At 39.5% G+C, this 8,601-nt stretch overlaps 1 pseudogene; it reads left to right on the forward strand.

Annotated features, from left to right (window-relative positions):
* The first annotated feature begins 529 nt into the window (after positions 1 to 529).
* Positions 530 to 2,865, forward strand: LOC117479214 (annotated as a pseudogene).
* Positions 2,866 to 8,601: the final 5,736 nt, after the last annotated feature.

Genomic DNA, 8,601 nt, shown 5'->3' on the forward strand with positions numbered 1-8,601 from the left:
TTAATACAATGTAGGTCGGGTTTTGACTGTCCCATGTTTGTGTTAAACAAGGTCAGTTTGTTGTTTCAACAAACATATTGCCATCAATGGATGAACAGATGCTTCATGAATTGATAGAGGCCAATCCTGACTTTTGCCTGACAGTATGTATGTAGCAGCATTTCAGGTGAAGGTAGGTTTCAGGTTTTTATGCTGCACACATTGTATTTGTGGAACTAGAACCCTTTTATGTCCCTGACTGACTTCTGTGACAAAATAGATGACCAAATAAACAATATTTCAGCATAAGGAGCAGCATCCACTTGCAAATTTGGTTTTGCAAAACCATTTTTTTAACGCTCACTCTTTTTATTTGAAATCATCACTATATCACATGTTATCTCCTCTACTGACTGTACCACCACCAATAGCAGATTTCCTTGTTTTCAAAGTTTTTCTCCTTCAGATCATTCAACACCACCTTCCCTCACGGATACCATGTCACCTTCAAGTGATAATGACCTCTCCAGTCAAAGAGAATGGGGGGCTCCCACAGGCCGAAATGTGTCCAGCTTTGAAGTCATGAACACGTCTACCACAGAGGTTTCTGAGTCGGAGGCTGCAAAAGAGGTACTGTCATTTCCAAGACTCAAGAAGAAGTAAAAGTGTCTTACTATACTGAGATTCCTACAAATCTGACTTTTTTTAAATGTATAAATGGTGAATGAGTTAGTCGGTAGTTGAAACCAGACTGGCTTAGTTTGGCTTTTGGTACAACCTACTGTATTATCAAATAGGTTCTACCTTTTATTTACATTTCACCAAAAACCTTTTTTTATTACCCTTGGTCTGAACAGAAACATTTTATACGTTGTTGTTCTAATGATTTTATCCTGGAAGACCGAAATATACACTTAACTATATCTCTTGTGTGAGCAGATGGTAGAAAGTGCTCTGCTTAAGAAACCTGGAGGTGATGATGTCCTGGAAGAGTACAAGTCAGAAAATTCACTGAAGCACAGCACTCGGAGACAGCTTGTCAACATATTGGCTAGCCATATGACTGAAATGCATGGATAAGTATTTCTGAAACGCATTGTTCTTAAAAAAAAATTCTAACTAAAATGGTTTATTAAGAAGTATGGTAATGGATGTTCTAAACGTGTGGCATTGAATGAACTTATGTGTGGAGCTAGCAACATTACTGGGGCATTTTGATTTTGTTTTTGTTTTGTCTTTGCTCCAAAGATTCCTTCCCGTAAACAGAAGGAGAAGTATGCCATCGGAATCATTAGTCTCTTTCCGTCCCTGAAAGATCCCTTTTCTCGAAAAGGCTATGTAAGTTTAAACCTTTTTTTTACACGCAGCTTTGGACTTAAGTTTATATGATTGAGTTACTTATTAAACGTTACTTCTTAAAATCTGGTGTCATATTTGGTTTCTTTAATACTGATATAAAAAATGCACGCTACAACATTTGAATTGACCATGAAGTTAGTAATGATGTTGCAGAAAAACTTAAAGATAAATGAGTGATAGACCTTTCTAATATTTTTGAAAATGTCTTAACAGGAGCACTTCTACGATGGGGAAAAAAACACAGGATATTTATCATGGCGCCTCAGGACCATGTCCAGAAAGAATCGGGCAACACGCAGTCAACAGGCTGTGCCAGCCACAGTGCCTCAAGCACAAGGACCGAACCGCCCAAGATCAGCACCCACAGTGCCTCATCAGCTTGATGGAGATGCTTGCAGGGAGGCGTTATCCTTTCTTGTTCACTCTCCCGATGAAGCGAGTGTGTTCGAGAAGATGAAGATAACCTTACAACATCGCCAGGACTTAGTGCGTGACCCACAGCGAACTGCAGATGTCTTTAAAACCTTTCCACGTTTTTTAGATGTCAAAGGACTGGTGAGTTTTACATTTTACTAATTTAAAGTCCAGTCTTTAAACTCTAATCTTTAATTTGGTTGGGTGTAAGCAATGAAATGCTGAAATATATTTGCATATGTGTATAATCAACAGCTAACTCAAGACTTCCTGCTGCTGTTTGGTACTGAAACAGCCTGCAAGATGTTTGAGAAGTGGGACACTGCTTTCAAGATCAAGATTGTCAAAGAAGCCAAACACCTGACTCAGTCAACAGAGCTGTGTCGACTTCTGAACGCTGCTGAGACACTTGCAGAGAGCGATGACACCAGTAAGCTACATGCAGTCTTGGTTATATTCCAAATAGCTAGTGCTCTTTACTTTGTGCATTTTGAGGTAGACACTGAACATTTTTTGTTGTCTGATTTCTCCTCCTGATAGGCTGGGACAGTGACATGGCTTGTCTGCTGCTGCTCCTCTATCTCTTGCCACCCACTGCTGGACGGAAGAGGACCAAGATCAGTCCCAGTGATGCAGTGGACAAAATGGTGCACTTCCACAAGGTATGCATGTCTCATATTTTCTTCCCCCAGCAAGAAAAGGGAGGCGAAATCTAAACTGAACATTTTAACGTTGCTGGATAACTATCCAAACTTGTACTTTACGGTGTTCATGTTGTTTTTCTGTTTTTCAGTCGTGCTGCAGCATCGATGAGCACCTGCGGGGAAGAAAGGGTCAACAACCGTACATCCTTGCTGCTGGCCGAACCCGGAACCGGATTGACACCTTCTACATTGTAATCGACAAACAGCTCATCCCATGCCAAGCCACCAGCTCATTGGGTGCTTTTGACGAACTGTTCAAATCTCACTATGTGTTCAACCTGTCCTACGAGGAGTCGTTGGTCCAGCTGTACACATTTGTCCAGACAACAGTATACAACATCGACATCAACACAACAGATGAGTCTCCCAGAATCCGTGAGTTGCGGGCAAAACTCTTGAACTAGGATCAAAACATGTACAAGTGTTTCATATGTCAATCTGTACACAAGACTTGCCAGTCCTTGGTAAGCCATTTAAGAATGGATCACAGTTTCTATCCTAGCAGCAGGTTTAAGTTGGTTTGTGCACAAGATCGTTGTAGGCGTCAGTTTTTGTTTGTTTTTTCACTTACATTTTTATTGACATTTTTATAAACATACAAAACCACATATAGTTCAGTATACAATTGAATTAGAGACCCATTGAAGAAAAATGAAAAAAGAAAATACAAATAATAATAAAAACAAGCAAACAACAACAGTGACATGGAAGCTTTCTATCCTATTTTAATGCAACATCATGGTCTGGTTCCAACTCTCAATTTGTGGTGTCGTTCATTTTTCTTTTATATTCAACCCATTTTTCCCATTTGGACTCAAATTTCCCTTCCTGGACCCTCAATATGTGTGTGAATCTCTCCATATCAAATATTTCCTGTACTACTCCCAGCCATTGCTCCTTCGTAGGTGGATCTGCTTTGTACCATGCTCTGGTAATTGTTTTCTTGCTGGCAGCCAGCAGCACCTTAATCAGGTATCTGTCCCCACCCTGTGTGTTTTCCTGTACCAGATTCCCCAAGTATAACATCAGGCCGGTCTTAGGAACCTCATAACCTAATATCCCCTTCAATACTCCCCACACTTCCTCCCAGTATCCCTTCATCTTTTGGCATTTAAAAAAAATGTGTGTGTGGTCTGCCCCCACCTCGCCGCATTGCCTCCAACATGCGTTCTGTTCCGGGGCATACCTCCCTTTTATCTTTGGGGTTATGAAGTATCTGATTATGTTTTTCCAGCCAAATTCCCTCCATACCCTTGACCCAGTAGTTGAATGCTGCACTCTACATACATTATACCATTCTTCCTCTGTCATATCAATCCCGAGTTCTTTCTCCCACTTTTCTTTTATATATAGAGTTGAATTCCCCCTACTCTCCAACAGAGCTTGATATAGAGCTGAAATCACCCTGCCTTTCTTCCCTTCATATGCTTCAATCATGACCTTAATTACCCCATTTTGTTTAGTGTTTTTATCCATTTGTATTTCTTTTATATAATAGTCTCTCACCTGTAAGTATCTAAAATGGTCACCCCTTTCCAGATCGAACTTATCTCTTAGATATTGAAAACTCTGCATTTCCCCTTTTTCCACCATCCTACATATTGCTGTGATGCCCCCTCGGGCCCATCGCTTAAAACCTGCATCTTCTTTTTCCGGCTGGAATTTATTATCATTTGTTATCCATCTCAACATCTTTGTCTGTTTTCCTATTTTGTATCTCTTTATTACCGTGTTCCAAGTGTTTAAAGTGAATTTTGTGATTGGGTCTAATACGTTTTCCTGTGTCCTGAATAATTCTTTATCCCCGAGTAGTTTTTGAATCTGGTGGTTTTCCCCATTTGTTTCGATGTCCTTCCATTTAGCTACGTATTCCATATTACACCAACATGCCACTGTTCTGATTTGTGCTGCATAATAATAATCCTGGAAACTCGGCACTGCCAATCCTCCTCTCCCTTTGGGTAGCTGCAGTGTCGCAAGCCTAATCCTGGGCCTTTTCCCCCCCCAAATAAACCTTGAAATCCATTTATCCCATTCCATAAATTGACTTTGTGGAATAGGTATAGGTAGTGATTGGTAGAGGTACAGTAGCCTAGGTAGTATATTCATTTTAACTATTTCAATCCTTGAACTAAGGTCTAAGGTCTGTATTGTCCACCTACATAAATCCCTCTTGATATTCTGATTGATCTGCGTATAATTTGCATTGTATAATTTGTCTAACCCTTTTGTGATGTGTTAAGCCCCAAGCCTGTTTTTCAGGTTTCAGGCTCGAAAATGACATGCCCAGAACAAATGACTTTAACTTCACTTCTAAAAGGGTTAAATTAATAATGTTTTTTCTCAAAGCAAGGTTACATCTGTGAGATGGATGTAGAAGTGTCAGAATCAATATAGATGTTTCTGTGTCAGAGTGAATTCAGATGGAACATAGTAAAAAAGTGTAAATTCTTACCTCCGCCTAAAAAAAACCCATTACTTATAGTGAAAACCACCCTTGGATGATGGGTTAGTAGCCTAAAAGCTTTAGGAATCCAAAGTATAACATATAATAAGTACCCTGTATCAAGATTGAGGCAAAACAAGTGAAAATTGACCTTTTTAGAGATATTTAGGGAAAAAAAGTCCAGGCGGAATAAGCTTTGGGCACATATGGGCACATCTGGTTCCATCAGTGCCATTTTACCTTTTTCAGGTACCAGACTGTAAAAATCATTTTATAACATTGAATCATCACTATAGTTATTCATTCCATCAAAAAAAAAAAAAAAAAAAAAAAAAATTATTGTAAAATGTAACCTGCTAATTATTGTCATGGATTTGAAAACTGATGTTGTTTATTTGCTATGTTCTGGCTGCTAGCTCAGTGATGGGGTGTATACCCATGGAATCTGTGGAATCTCAGCTTTCAGATGATGTGTTATTTGTGCAGAAAGTATAATTATAAATGATAATTTTTGTGAGTTATGAGCAGAAATAGCATTAGTCCGTATTTGCTAAGGGCTCATTGAAAGGCTTCTTGTGGGAATTATTATTATTTTTCGTATAGTCAGTTAGCTGAGTTTCTTCCCGTCAGCTGGGTGTGGAACATTAATAGTTTCATAAATGACACTTCAGAGATCACACTGGTGCTAGCAGATGTAGCCTTTTCTGACCCTTCGGCGGGTCCTTGGGGTTTAACAGGTTAATTAACCCCTAAATATTTAATTGTATCCATGTCCCATCTAATTCTGTATTTCTCTTTGATCTCTGGTGTTGGTGTGTAGTTTAGTGCTAAAATCTGTGTCTTTGTCACGTTTAGTTTGTACCCTGAGTATTGTCCATATTCCTCCAGTAAATCCATCAGTATCGGGAAGCCCACGTCTGGTTGCCCCATGTATGCTATCAAGTCGTCCGCAAATAGTCCCAATTTGTGTTCTAAACCTCCTGCCTCAACCCCCTTTATATTCTGGTTCTGCCTAATTGCTTGGGCCAATGGTTCGATGAAGATATCAAAAAGTGTTGGGGAGAGACAGCAGCCCCGTCTAGTCGACCTCTCTAATTTAATCCGATCCGTCAGACTACCGTTCACTTTCACTCTAGCTGTTGGTTCATGATACAATGATTTTATAAATTTGATTGACTTTTCATTAAATCCAAACTTTTCTAAGACATTATACAAATAGACCCAGTTCCCACTATCAAAAGCTTTTTCTGCATCTATACTCACTAAAATTGCACTGTCTCCCCTCCTTTGGGCCCCCTCCACTATATGAAGTGTTTTCCTTATATTATCTTGTGTCTGTCTCCCTCTAATGAAACCAGTCTGGTCCTCATCTATAATGTCGGGCATGAATGTCTCAAATCTTTTCGAAATTATGGACGTATATATCTTGTAGTCTACATTAAGTATGGATATTGGTCTAAAACTACTACATAATTCTTTATCCTTGCCTTCCTTTGGAATTGTAGTGATAATAGCCTCTTTCCATGACGGGGGAGTTTTGTTCTCTTTCATAGTATATTTAAATGATGCCAACAGTAAGGGGCTTAATTCCGATTTGAATATCTTATAAAATTCGGATGGCAGCCCGTCGCTGCCTGGTGACTTACTATTTTTCATTCTACTAATTGCATCCCCCATCTCTTTTTCTGTAATATCTGAGTTCAATAACCTATTCTGTTCTTCTCCTATCGATGGTAGGTCCAGCCCCTCTAAAAATGCCATTGTATTATCTTCCTCTGCTGCAGTTGGTTGTGCGTATAGTGTCCTATAATAATCCTCAAATGCTCTCTCTGTTTCCTCCGGCTCTCTTAGTAACTCATTGGTTTTAGGATTCCTAATCTTATGTATAGTGTTTAATGTTTGTTGTGCCCTTATCTTTCTAGCCAATAATATATTTGCTTTGGGCCCCCCTTCATAATATGCCTGCTTTACAAACCTAGCTTTCTTCTCTACCTCTATTAATAATATATTTTCTATCTTCCCTCTAACGTCCTTAACCTTCCTAAGTGTCTCTGGGTCATTTGTATTTTTATGTTGCCTCTCTAATTCTTTTAGTTGCCCAGTTACATTTTGATAGAGTTCCAGTCTGGTTCTTTTAAGGTGTGCTGTTTGTGCTATTAGTTTCCCCCTTAATACTGCCTTTAGTGCATCCCACAGAATAGTTGGGTCTACTTCCCCGTTATCATTTTCCTCCTTATATCTGATTATCTCTCTCTTTATTTCTTCCACTAACCCCTTATTGTTTAATAGACCCACATTCAACCTCCAGACTGTCTTCTTCCTCCTACCATTTAGATTCAATGTTAGATATATTGCACTATGGTCAGACAGGTCTGTAACACCTATTCTACAGTCTTCTACCCTATATTTATCTCCCTTTGACATAAAAAAGTAATCTATCCTAGAATAGACTGAGTGTGGGTGTGAGTAGTGTGTGTAGTCTCTATCTAGTGTGTGTATATCTCTCCATATATCTGTGATTCCTAGTTCCTTCAGTTGACTATTATTATTTTGTTGTTTTGTTTCACATTGTAAAGCGTCCTTGGGTCTCTTGAAAGGCGCTATAAAAATTGAAATTATTATTATTAGTTGTATGTTCATGTATCTGACAATATGTGTCCTAGCCTTCCTTGTACTTGTCGTATCTAAATCATAGTTTAGTACCACATTGAAGTCCCCCCCGCAAATCAGGATTCCTTCCATTTCCACAGCTATGATATCAAACAATTCCTTAAAAAAAGTCTTATCGCTGTCCGGTGGGGTGTAAACATTAATTAGTGTAACCATTTGTCCTTCCATTTTCCCCTTGATCACCACATACCCTCCCCTCTCGGTCATATGTTTCTTTGTTTATTTCAAATTTTACTGAGTTCCCAATTAGTGTAGCCACCCCTCTCCTATGACCTTGCTTAAATGAACTATAAAATGTGTTGTTATATCCATACCTTTTCAGTTTTTCATGTTCTTGTACTGATAGGTGAGTTTCTTGCAATAAGATAACCTGCATCTCCTCCTTTCTAAATTTGGTTAATACTTTCCCCCTTTTAATCGGATTGTTCAAACCATTGACATTTAACGACACCATTTTGATTCCCCTACGTTGCATTATATTTCCCTTCAAAGCATCTTTTCGTTCCCTCCATGTCACAAAACACAATATATATAGTAGCAGCAACCGCTAAGCTAAACAAATACAAATTAAACATCAGAACTTGGTCTTCCAAGGTTTTCGGGGGTTTCAAAACGATCCCCCTTTCCCCTGCTGGTGGGCTGCCGCATCGCCCTCGCCGCGTCCTGAGCACTCTTATACACTATAGTTCCTTCGTTCCAGTAAACCCTCAGTGTGTCCATTGGAGATTGAAACCGAATCCCCTTATCTTTGAGAATTCTCTTGAGCCCCGCATATTTCCGACGTTTAACCGCCACCTCAGAAGAATAATCGTGGTCGAATGTCACTCTCCGTCCCTTCACTTCCATCGCCGTTCGCCAGGCCGTCTTAATGACGTTCTCCTTGACCTCGAACCTCAAGAAGTTGACAATAATGGCTCTTGGGGTTTTGTCTGGTTGTGGTTTTGGAGCAGGTGCCCTGTGCGCCCTTTGAATCTCCAACTTAATATCCTCCGACATTCCCAGCTCCTTTTGAATTAACCTGTCGACGTA

Source organism: Trematomus bernacchii, unplaced genomic scaffold (assembly GCF_902827165.1).
Source record: "Trematomus bernacchii unplaced genomic scaffold, fTreBer1.1, whole genome shotgun sequence".
NCBI classification, from domain to species: Eukaryota; Metazoa; Chordata; class Actinopteri; order Perciformes; family Nototheniidae; genus Trematomus; species Trematomus bernacchii.